The 12,915-nt window shown below is 54.1% G+C and overlaps 1 protein-coding gene across 5 annotated transcripts in view; it reads right to left on the reverse strand.

The window, feature by feature from the left end:
- The window catches only part of LOC114803356 (transcription factor HIVEP2-like), a 61,756-nt gene that overhangs the window by 27,018 nt on the left and 21,823 nt on the right, over positions 1–12,915 (reverse strand). Inside the window, exon 1 of one of the 5 annotated variants that reach the window (XM_029002871.1) lies at positions 9,846–10,030. The exons of 3 other annotated variants lie outside the window; for them this stretch is intronic. The gene's annotated coding sequence lies outside the window, so the exon portion shown is untranslated. Of the gene's footprint in view, positions 1–9,845; positions 10,031–12,915 lie in introns of those variants that run through there. One more of the 5 variants, XM_029002872.1, reaches the window with a different exon arrangement.

Below are 12,915 nucleotides of genomic sequence, written 5' to 3' on the forward strand. Positions count from 1 at the left end.
CGAAAATATTCCAGACGCTTCCCTCGAGGGAAGAAGAAGAAGAAGAAGAAGAAGAAGAAAAGAGCAACAATGCAGTATTCCAGTCTGCTTTATCTAAACTTCTTCCTTTCTTTCTTTTTTCGGGCTTTTTTCGCGCCTTGGTGGTGACGGTCTCCGTTCGAGGGATTTCTCAAGTGGCCTCGGCACTACAAAAAAATACAAAATAAAGATTAAAGGAGGCAAGCGAGAGATCAGCTCGCGCCGGACACCGTCCTAGTTATTAATTTACTTCTTTATTTCATTCCCTCAGAAAGACAGTGCATATGTTCCAGTTTAAATTATTCTAGTATTGACTGGACATATCAATATCATATTAATACAAACTCAAGCCTGTCGTGTTGAAATGAGTCTACTGATGGCATAAAAATGCATTAATAAGTGATAACGCTGGAGAAATTAGAAGTTAAAAAGTGAAGATGTTCGTGTTAAAAAGGAGCTGTATCTGACTGTGGTTACCTAGCGGGGTAACACACTCGCCTATGGACCAGAAGACCCGGGTTCGAATCCCACTTACTACCATCGTGTCCCTGAGCAGGACACTTAACCCTGAGTGTCTCCAGGGGGGGACTGTCCCTGTCACTACTGACTGTAAGTCGCTCTGGATAAGGGCGTCTGGTAAACGCTGTAAATGTAAATGTAATGAGAAGACAAATGAACCAGAAACTCCAACCACGAGCACGGCGAACAAAGGACTCCGACGGAGGTGGTGATTTTTCGGTGACGCCGGAGGAAGTGGTTACGGGGGGGTGCAGATTCGCACGCAGCCGAACACGCAGAGGAAGGCGGTAAGAGCCTCCTTTTTTCTTGTTTTTTTTGGTCTCCGGGTTCAGGTCTGGAGCACGCCGGCCCTCGTGGCCGTGACTAGACAAGGTGGAAAGGCGAGGTTCCGCTCCAGGAACGTTCCTCGGGTTCCGACACTACCCACGGAAAAGGAGCGTGTTGTCTAAAAGTGCCCGGAGGAAAGGGGGAAAAAAACGCGGCGGATTTCCATCAGGCCGTCCTCTCCTCTCGTCCCCCGTTACCGGCGTTCAGGCAAGCCGGATTTTGCCTTTCCCCTTCCTCCACGCTAGCGTTTCCTGTCCCCGCGGCTCTGTTCCTCACGGTGGCGGGACGTGTGCGGAGGGGAAAACCGATCTCAGCTCGATAACTGAAGTCTGATGAGCGGCGCCGCGGTGGGAGGCGCACAGTGAGGCTCGGCGTTGCCGAGGTGGCCCCGAAGCGTCAGCCCTGGGCGCACGGAGCCCGGCCTACCCGTCGTCTGGGCGACGCGGTGACACTTCCAACGCTGACATCGCCTCAGATCGTCACAAGCAAAAAGGATTCTAACAGCGGGCCTCGCTACAGCCGTCGGTGCGAGGTGATGGGTGTTGGTGCAATACGTGTACGACAAGATATTGTAGTTGTAGTAGTAGCCTGGCGAATAACACACTCGCCTACGAACCAGTAGAGCCAGGTTCGAACCCCACTCACTACCATCGTGTCCCTGAGCAAGACACTTAACCCCGAGTGTCTCCAGGGGGGACTGTCCCTGTAACTACTGATTGTAAGTCGCTCTGGATAAGGCCGTCTGGTAAACGCCGTAAATGTAAATCAGTGTGGATTCACTGGACTGTACGAGCACAATGCTGCTGAGGTGCCATATAAGACCTGTATTAATGTCAGATGCGTTAGTTCACCAATTAGAAGGCTTGAATTAAATGGCCTTGGTGCTGGTGGTGGGCGTGGTCACGTTTGTGTACAAGGGGTATTAGGACGGAGGGAAACGGAGGTTTGTCTTCTGGGTGTCAGAAATAATTACACGCCGACATACACGGGCAAGCTGGGTAGTGACGATAGTCAACATGGCTAAAAAAAACAGCAGTACAACACGAAACATTGCAATCTGAGACCATACAAATACATAATAAGACATCGCTACTTCAATATTGATATTGTGTTGACAAAAATAATCCAATACATGCCCAGCCTTGTTACAATTCATCTGTAATACAGTCGAAATGTTATATAATGTTCTTAAAGAACACGCACTAATAACCCGTTCTTATCACAATAATGGAATTGAATGGCGGGGGGCGGAGTTTGTGGTGATCTGATCAACCGTAATTTGTCCACACACTTCTTTTCTGCCCTTCGGCCTCCCCTCCACATTTTAAAGTGACATTGCAGGTCGCAGAGAGCGGAGCTTTGGGGGGGAAACCGCCTCGGCGTGGACCCGCATGCGTGCGCCTGGCCTGGCTCACGCCGGGGTCGGTTCGCGTGCGGCTGCTAGTGCAAGCGGCGCCCTGTCATTACGCCCTTACGCGGAGGCGTCAGGATGAGCGCGGTGCTTATTAGCGCGGCCTTGGGTCTATATACGCACGCTCCCCGCTCACTTTCCCACCGGTTTACTGCTCAGGACGTCTTTCGGCAGCAATTTGTATCTCGTCCAGCCGGATTTAATTGTCGGCGTATTATTTTGCAGATCTTCCTTTTTTCCGCCGAGCAACAACACGTTGGCCTCGTTCTGCCGGCAGATCACATTCAGACGCAGGGAAATGGCGAGGAGCGGCGGCGGGCCCCACAGGTGCAGAGAGCGGGCCCCACCGGGCCCCACAGGTGCAGAGAGCGGGGCTTTCAGACGGAGCATTGTGGGACCACAGGCCACAACGTGCACGTCCCACCTTCCTGCAGCGTTTCTCAAGGCGCGGGCTGCCCGTCTGCGCTGTGCCATGCAGATGCGGGGAAGATTTCGCAGGAGAGGAGGGAGAACATACGGCCACGCTTCGAGCTGACGTTGCGCGCAGGAAGATATTTCGATTTCGGTCAAAATAAAAAAAAATGTCACCCCTCAATATCATTTTAAAGTGGCATTTTTTATTTTTTTTTATGGCCGGGTGTTTTCCTGGCCAACCGCCGCAACTGTAAGCTCTGTCATGTGACTGTGTGTGTGTGTGTGTGTGTGTGTGTGTGTGTGTTGGGGGCACTGACGGCGCTTACATAACTGCAGCAGCTGCTGTCTTGCTGGGTGGAGGGCTTTCACACGCTCCACCGGGATCCTGGAGCCGCCGCCGCATCCAATCACAAAGCGGCCCGCGCCAGCAGGCCCCGTGCGTGCGTGTGTGTGTGTGTGTGTGTAAGTGTGTGTGAGGGAGAGAGAGAGAAAGCCAAGTCTGGAGGTGGACATGGGGAATAACTTAACAAATAAAGCATTTTTATCCCCTGCCACCGAGGTGAAAATAGATATTCTGTGGCTGTATGATGATGATGATGATGATGATGATGACGATGACATGAAGGCCACTGTTCAGGGAAGAATCTCAACGATGGCACCAACATTACAATATTACACTTTCTAGCGGTTAAAGCACAGGAGAATACATGTAAAAAAAAAGGGGAGAAATCAGCAATTTCCGCCACTAATCTATCATCACCACGTGTCCGGGCGGACACTCGCCTATGAACCAGAAGTCCCAGGTTCGAACCCCACTTACTACCATCGTGTCCCTGAGCAAGACACTTAACCCTGAGTGTCTCCAGGGGGGGACTGTCCCCGTAACTACTGACTGTAAGTCGCTCTGGATAAGGGGCGTCTGGTAAACGCTGTAAATGTGTCTGCTCCATGTCAGCACGTCATCATGCAACAGAACGAGCAGAAAATACGTTTTAATAACGTTGCTGGGACGGCGGTAAATGAACCCCAGCAGAGCCGGGCGTCCGGGAACGGCCGCATTCCAGCCTCTCTCTCTCTCTTTTTTTTTAATATCGCCATTAAAGTGGCCGCAGAGGGGCCACCGCGGGCCGCCCGGGCGCGAGGAATGTGCGGCCCCCTTGGGCGGACGTCCCCGAGCCGCAGCGCCGCGGCCTTTAAGAGGAATTTCCTACTTTTCATATAAAGTTGATAATGGGCCGCGTACGCAGCGGGAGTGGAAAATCCGAGGTGCGTTACGAGGCTTCCACATTCCTGCCTTCCTCCGTTTTTTATTAGCAAACGCCCCACATCTGCCGGAGGACCTCTGAAACGTCTCTGCCTCCTTCCCCTTCTCCCAAAGCCAGCGTGTAGAAGAAGGCCCGCGAGGAGCAAAGAAGCGGGGACACGGGGGACGACAGGGGGACAGATGGCACGGTGGCAGAAAGTCTGGCAGGTAGAAGTCGAGCGCTAACTCAGACGGGCTCTATAAAAACACACGCGCCGCAGCATGGCGCGCGCTACCTATCTGCGCTCCCCGCAATATCCCAACCGCATACCTTCCTGTAAGTACGCCACGGGCCGGACGCCACGGTGAAAAATGTTACAAATACTGAAAACAAATGCAAAGAACATCTTAATAGAGGGCTGGTAGCAGCCTAGTAGGTGACACCGTCGCCGATGGGCCCAGGTAAATGTAAACTGTAAATGTAAATTCACTTTTCTGTGCATACAGTGTACGCTGGTATATTACACTCCAGCAAAAGTCACTTACATCGGAGTAAACAGTCACTTCAATTTTCCAATATATATATATATACACACACACACACACACACACACACACAGTACAGGCCAAAAGTTTGGACACCTTCTCATTCAACGTGTTTTCTATATTTTCATGAGCATTTACGTTGGTAGATTCTCACTGAAGGCATCAGAACTATGAATGAACACGTGTGGAGTCATGGACTTTTTCATCTTATTTTATCCAACACATAATGGGGTCTCGATTTCAATAAATCAATAAATCATTTTGAAATGAAACGATGCGATGACTCAAACCACTGGGCTTTGCCACTAAAGCGGATGTTCACTAGTAAGAACATAGGGCACAAGCCGCGCTGAGATATGCTGCGTGACCTGGTGTCTGCAAGGGACAGATAAGTGCCATTAGCATGTCAATGTTGCGTCCTGGTAGGCCGCTGCATGTGACAGCGCAGCGCGCGTGTCCATTAGCCCGAATGGCGCAGCCTCATTCGGGACACGTCCGCCGGTGTCCACGGCCCCGCCACTTCCTAGTCTCCCTTTTGGGGGCAGCGCGACCTTCATATTTATTATTGCAGATGTCACCGAGCCGCCATTCCCACACGCGGGTCCCAAAAACTGGCCCTGTGGTACTTGACTTGCTCCAACCGCATTATAAACAAAGGCCCGTCTGTATTAGCCCTCAACTCATCTGTGGACCGTGCCTGCGAGGACAGATTTCAGCTAGGACCCCCGAAAAAAACCAACCCAATCAGCATTATGCACGGTCCCACATAACAGAACCTTCATAAGAGAAGAATCTGGTCGACTACCATCGTGTCCCTGAGCAGGACACTTAACCCTGAGTGTCTCCGGGGGGGGACTGTCCCTGTAACTACTGACTGTAAGTCGCTCTGGATAAGGGCGTCTGGTAAATGCCGCAAAGGTAAAGTGTAAAATGAACAAAGACAGGGGACGAGATGTAAACTGGGACGGTTCCACGCTGTGCACGGAACCTGATGGTCCAACAGAGAGCGCAAGGTCATTTCATATTCTGCTCCGACCACAACTCCTCCCCGTGTCCCCCCTCAGGGGCTTCAGTCTGTCGACCTGCGCCCCGTCTCCGAGTCAGCTGACGGCTCCTGCCGTCCCGCCACTAAAAATAACTCCCCCCCCCCCCGATCCTCCTCAGGAGACGTGAAGCGTCCTCTCCGTCTCGCGTGCTCCTCCTTGGGCACGCGTATGCAAATCAGACCCCGCCCCCCCCGGGAGGATGGCAGCGCCATGTGTGAAACGTACGTCTGGAACGCGGCATTTCACCGTACGGTCCCCCTGCCCGGTCTGTGATTTGTGGGGTTGGGGTCCGTTGGGGATTTAATGGGAAAAGGATGGTAAGGATCTTTTAGGATCTCCTCGTGGCTTCGCGGTGGAGGAAAGTCGCAGGAAGGTTCCACAGTTCCCGGCAGATGGAGCGGCGGCGCGCCAGCCGGGTACAGTAGACGTCACACAGGAACAAGGTAAACTCGGGCCAGCGGGGACAGGTGGCCTCACCTGGGACCCGAGTGGCACGCCACGGAAACGAGCGCCGCCGCTTTCCTGGCGCCGTTCGGTGCTTTCGGCCCACCTCCGCACGACGCCGCGGCCACGCCCTCTCTCTGTCCTCTCAGCTGACCCCGGCCTCGGCCCGGTGTCAGTGGGGCCATCTGTGAGCAGAACCCCCCCCCTGGCCCGGCCCTCGTGGCAAAGGGCCACTACCCCGAGATGCCGGACCGAGCACAGTCCCCACCGAATGGAAAAAAAACCACCCTGGCCAGACTCACGGCCGGTGGATATCGGCGTCCCTGCGTCTTACGGTTAGATGTCCTCTACCTGCAGGGCCGGAGGAGGCGGCGGGGACAGCTTCGCCCCCGACCGGCAGAACTGCCTGCCAGGGCCGCGCTCCTGTGCCGAGCTGGCAGCGGCCTCGGCCGAACAGAAGGTGTGGAGGGCTTAGGCCCTCGGAGCCGCGGTGGAGAGAGAGAGAGGGGGCGGTCAGGAAGCGCCGAACACAGCCTGTCCTGTCCCCTTCGGCCTCGAGCTGCCACCGCGCCCGCTGGAGAAAGAGGGGCCGAGACAAAAGCTCTCGGACGTGCATGAGAAGAGCCGCGCGAAGCTCTTCAGCGGAACAGCCGCCCCCAAAAGCCTCCCGGCAAGCGCCATGGTCCATCCGCGAGAGAGGACGGTCCATGCCGTCGTTTAGGGCGCCGGGAGCTGTCCCCTTCCGCACTACATGCAGCCGCAGTCTAACCACATTTACATTTACCGCATTTACCAGGCGTCCCTTATCCAGAGCGACTTACAGTCAGTAGTTTCGGGGACAGTCCCCCCCCCTGGAGACACTCAGGGTTAAGTGTCTTGCTCAGGGACACGATGGTAGTAAGTGGGGTTTGAACCTGGGCCTTCTGGTTCACAGGCGAGGTTAGTACCACCCAAAGGTCAAACTAAGGTCACTTTCAAAATCTTTCTGGAAAAAGCGGGAAAATCTCACGGGGACCCCGAAATTGTTATTTCCTTAAACGGGTCCCAGGGCGAGTTTCGTCTCTCCATGTGGACGGCACAGCGGCTTTAGTGAGAACGCTGGCGTATTTTGACCCGGCCGTAAACTCCAAACGCGCCCTACATGCAACACTGGCGGATGACGCGGTCGCGCCGCAGCAGCTACGCGGCGTCCCCGCTACGCTACGCACATTTCTGACAAAGAGACGAGGCCGGAGGACAACGACGCATTTAAACTCACCACGGGGGAGAGATGAGGTAACATAAACCTGTACTAGTCCCACAAGTCAGCAGGGAGTCACAGCGCCACCTATAGGTGTGGAGGGGGGTTAGGGCAGCATTCGGGACATGGACGACAACATTACAGATAACGGTCCCGTGTGGAAAAGTGTTCTTAAGCAATTACAAAATGTTATTTCAGCGTTGTGGAAATGTTTGGGAAGCAACAGCAAAAGGAGAAAAAAGTTCCTCGCCTTTTACGAATCTTTTTCACGTTCTCAGTGGAAGGTAAACAGGATGCGAAGCCGAATATCCCGAACAAATCCCTAATAATGAATCAATGTGCTGGCTACTCATCGATATTCTGACAGTAGAACAGCCTTCTTGTGTTTACATATGTCTGCTGAAAGAGGTCATTTAAATAGCCCCTCCCACATACGTGCATTAGCCCCTCCCACCCACGTGCACGGGGACAGAACCGGGTCACGTCAACGCAGAGGCTTCGGTCGGTAGCGCCTCCTGCTCACGCGGCAGCAGGATTACGAGAGGAAGTGGCACGGCCGTGGGTCCTCGGCGGGGGCGGGGCGGGTTCCAACAATGCCCGGGTCTGTGGGCTCCTCATGAAAGGGCAAGTGTTCCGTTCGCCAGGTCGACCGGGATCGCGGGGCTCAGGTGCGTCCGCGGCCTCGCCCCCCCGCCACCTGCGCCCCTAGAGAGTGGACAGTTTCTCACGCCACGCCAGCGTCCCCAGTCTCTGCCGGGCAGGGGTGCCACGTGCTAATCAAATAACGTCAAGACCTTCCTCTTTAGAGAAGATTTAGATGAACTTGAAACCTTCTTCTTGTCTGACTTCTGTATAGAAACTAGAACAGAGTGAATAAAAAGATTGTATTCATAGTTGGGGGTCCTAGTGAACCAGAACTGACCACTTCATCCATGGTGACATGGAAGCACGTTGTAAGTGGCTCTGGATAAATGTCGGTCTTACTGGTCTTCTAGAACACGCCGCTGCACCGTATGAGGTGCTCCGAGGATGCTCGGCCTCCGACTCGGGCGGGTTAACCGCAGGGTCAACTGGTCCATCCAGACCACTGGGTTCCTACCCCGGAATTCTGCCTGGCATCGCAATCCCAGTCCAGGCTGATCCCAGATGGCGGGAGAAGCTACTGGCCGCCCCCCGAGCAGCTCCGTCACATTTACATTTACAGCATTTACCAGGCGCCCTTATCCAGAGCGACTTACAATCAGTAGTTACAGGGACAGTCCCCCCCTGGAGACACTCAGGGTTAAGTGTCTTGCTCAGGGACACGATGGTAGTAAGTGGGATTTGAACCCGGGTCTTCTGGTTCACAGGCGAGCGTCTTAACCACTAGGCTACTACCACCCTATTGTCACCCTCCACCCGTCACCCTCCTCTCCGTCCCAAAACGTTCCCACTCGTTCACGGGGCTTCTACATCAGGCTTTTACATTTATGGTGTTTACCAGATGCCCTCATCCAGAGCGACTTACAACGTGCTTCCATGTCACCATGGATGAAGTGGTCAGTTCTGGTTCACTAGGACCCCAACTATGAATACAATCTTTTTATTCACTCTGTTCTAGTTTCTATACAGAAGTCAGACGAGAAGAAGGTTACAAGTTCATCAACTTACACTGAAGGGCAAATAAAAAGAACGAAACGACACACAAGATGTTGTGCAGCAGCCACAAGATGGAAGCTTCTCTCTCCACCACCTGAAGTTGGACAGTGGAGATGTTCCTGATGCTGCTGTTAATGGCCTCATGAGGTCCAGCACAAGAAGATATAAAAAACCCCTGCACTGTCCGCCCAGGCGCTGCGGCGTGATAAAGTCCCCCCCCCCTGTAACGGTGTCCCCCCGCCATGACGGCCCAGTTGGGCAAGGCGGCAATATGTGACAACATGTCACCGTCCCGCCGCTGTCAGGTGGAGAGAGGAGCGTCGCACGTCCCCGCTTGCGGAGGGGAAGCGGGGGACCATCTCCAGCGGGGAGGGAGGGGTCAAGGTCGCCGTACTCTCACCGCCGGGTTTCCTGCCCTCCTGATTGACGGGGCCGTGCCTTCGGGAAGGGGAGGGTGGAACACACACACACACACACACACACACCGGCAGAGATAAGCTTCCGAGAAACAATGTGTACCTTTGAGTCGGGGCGTGGAGCGTGGAGCGTGGCGAATGTGACGGCGAGGGGTTCCCCGTCTTATCTCCGGGACACAAACACCGGGAAGAGCCCTGTCTGGCAAAAACGCATTTTTTCTTCCCTCTCTCTCTCTCTCTCTCTCTCTCTCTCCCCCTGGGAGGGGGGCGTACCGGAATGGGGGGGGGGGGGGGGGGTGTCCTCTCAGGAGGACACTGACGTCCCCATGTGACCAGGCAAGGGAGGACAGGACGCGGAGAAGATGAATGAGGGTCTGCAGAGGCGTGACAAGATCCAGGAGACCGCAGGGGAGGACGGGGACATTATGTCACCGCCGCTCGCTGCCGACGGGAACGGGACCGCGCGAGACGCGGAAGACGCCGCTGTCCCCGCCGCGCCACCCTCGAAACAAGGAAACCGCCGTCCGAACAAGCACGCGGGGGGGGGACGGAGACAAACGAGGAAGGAGACTCGTCCACCGACCTGGCGTCGCAAGCCGCCCCCGGTCAGCCACAGCATTCCTCTCGGCCGAGAGTCCCCTGGTCCATGTCCTCCGGGGTCGCCGGCGAAAGGCGAGCGAAATGTCCCATCAACCCCCGAAGCCCCTCGCTGGCAGGAGACCTACTGATGCGAGCTGGACACCAGAGAAAATACCCAGTCGTGACGCATATCCAGGAACAAAAATAGCGGCGGGGCCCCCACAGGGACCGCGCAACGGGCCGCGTTCAGCGGCACTTCCAGCGGCCCCGGTCCCCGCTCGTCCCCGCTCCACCATCTAATGTCCCTGCGAACGGATGTCTTCTGTTGCGGAGGGACGGGAAGATAGGGGGAGACTGGAGGGGGAGGCGGAAGTCCCCCGGGGCCAGACAGGAGCGAATCTGGCCCTTCTGGACGCGGGGGACCGTCCGGGGACAGCCAAGCTTCGCGGTAAACACACACACACACACACACACACACAAACACACACACACACACAAACACACACAAACACACACACACACACAAACACACACACACACACACACACAAACACACACACACACAAACACACACACACAAACACACACACACACACAAACACACACACACACACACACACAAACACACACACACAAACACACACACACACAAACACACACAAACACACACACACAAACAAACCACACACACACACAAACACACACAAACACACACACACACACAAACACACACAAACACACACACACAAACACACACACACACACAAACACACACAACACACACACACACACACACAACACACACACACCGCAGCGGCGCGGCTATAAATAGCTCACGGGGCCAATGTGGCAAAAAGCACTTTAGAGACGCGCTCCTCGGCCGCCTCTTCAGACACCGACGCGATTCGTCCCCCCCGCCGGGGGACGGCCTCGTTACTGCAGTAGGGACGTTCGTTCCCCGTTACGCCCCCGATGCGCTTCGGCCGTGTCGCTTTTGAGGGTCACCTGCAGCCACGTCCCCGCCCTGCAACGGGGCACACTTTGCTGGTGACAAAGTCACATTCACATTTACGGCATTTACCAGACGTCCTTATCCAGAGCGACTTACAGTCAGTAGTGACAGGGACAGTCCCCCCCCCGGAGACACTCAGGGTTAAGTGTCCTGCTCAGGGACACGATGGTAGTAAGTGGGGTTTGAACCTGGGTCTTCTGGTTCGTAGGCTACTACCGCCCACATATAATCCCTGGATCTTAAGGATTTACAGAAATATACAGACAGAATGAAGACAGAATGCAACGCGGCCCCGTAGTCAGGAGGTTGTCGGTTCGAATCCCGAACCACCAAGGGCGCCTGTCATGGTGCCCACTGCTCACCAAGGGTGACGGTTAAATACAAAGGACACGTTTCACCGTGTCATCGTCATCTACCCACCCAGCACCTTTTTGTCGTTGTGACACCATTATTTCCGACACCCAGGAGATGATCTTTAAAATCATTTTTATCAATAAAGTCTAAACGTCAGGGGTCTGTAAGCATGATTGGCAACTGTCACTCACCCCGCTCTCTTATTCTGAATGCGCTCAATACGTCAAGACAAAGATCAGCAGCACCATCAGGGTTGCTGGAGACGTGCAAAAACTAGTAGTTAACACCTCCACCAACCTGATCTTAACCAAGAACCTGGTTCTTCGGAACCTACTCTTGACCAACAAACATCTGTTGAGATATTTACATTTACATTTTACATTTACAGCATTTATCAGACGCCCTTATCCAGAGCAACTTACAATCAGCAGTTACAGGGACAGTTCCCCCCCTGGAGCAACTCAGGGTTAAGTGTCTTGCTCAGGGACACAATGGTAGTAAGTGAGATTCGAACCCGGGTCTTCTGGTTCATAGGCGAGTGTGTTACCCACTAGGCTACTACCACCCAGTTTTTTTTGCTGGCAACACTGGGCATACGGTCCTGTTTCCTTTCTTCTGCCAGGGTTCCACATCTGACATCGACCAACATCAAACATGCAGAGTTTCTTAATCCGACAATCCAGATGGGCGATCGTGAGCATCTCCAACCCGCCTCGGATCATATGGCGGCCCCAAAATAACCCTCAACCCGTCCCGTGATGAATATTTCATTTATTTTTTTTAATTCCACAACGTGACGCGGGACGACACACACTCGTACACACACACACTCGCACACACTCGCACACACACACTCCTATTATTAGGCAAGCGCTACTGCGCCCTCTCCGCAGAATGCAATTTGCGCTGCTATAAATACCTGACCTCTGCGGACGCGGCTCAGCCTCCCCCTGGGGCGCGCCCCTCTCTCCCGCCGGCCTGATCCTGGGGGATCACGTTCGCTCCGCCTCAACGAGCCTGACTGTAAACAAGCGCCACGCCCACCGGTCAATGCACTGGCCATCCACCGGCCCCGTGTGGACGCGTGTGGCCTAATGCCGCCCAACACGTTAATCCAGTCGGCGTTGCATCGGTGGTAATTGGTGCAGGGCGCGGCGTTGGCCTAGCGGTTAAGGAAGCGGCCCCGTAATCAGAAGGTTGCCGGTTCGAATCCCGATCGGCCGAGGTACCACTGAGGTGCCACTGAGCAAAGCACCGTCCCCACACACTGCTCCCCGGGCGCCTGTCATGGCCGCCCACTGCTCACTCAGGGTGATGGGTTAAATACAGAGGACAAATTTCAACGTGTGCACTGTGTGCTGTGCTGCTGTGTATCACAAGTGACAACCACTTCACTTTCACTTTAATTGTTCTGTTAACGGTTATTCTCATTATTCCCGGGTTTAGTACAATTGGACCATGGCACGTTCAGAGTTGCACGCACTAGTAATTCTTTTACTAGTAATTTTAATTCTACGGAATTGCATTTTTCCCGTTATAAACATATCTATTCACCTAAAAGCCATGTGATTAGGGAGTGATTGGGGACAAAAGGACCTGCAATTTGACAAATCACATTTACTCTTTGCTAGTGTAAAGCATAATACACATTCTTCCTGTAAAGTAAAGTAAAAGTCCCCATAAACTCGTCGTCGAGGGCCCGGCCGCG

This window comes from Denticeps clupeoides, chromosome 14 (assembly GCF_900700375.1).
Source record: "Denticeps clupeoides chromosome 14, fDenClu1.1, whole genome shotgun sequence".
Taxonomy (NCBI): domain Eukaryota; kingdom Metazoa; phylum Chordata; class Actinopteri; order Clupeiformes; family Denticipitidae; genus Denticeps; species Denticeps clupeoides.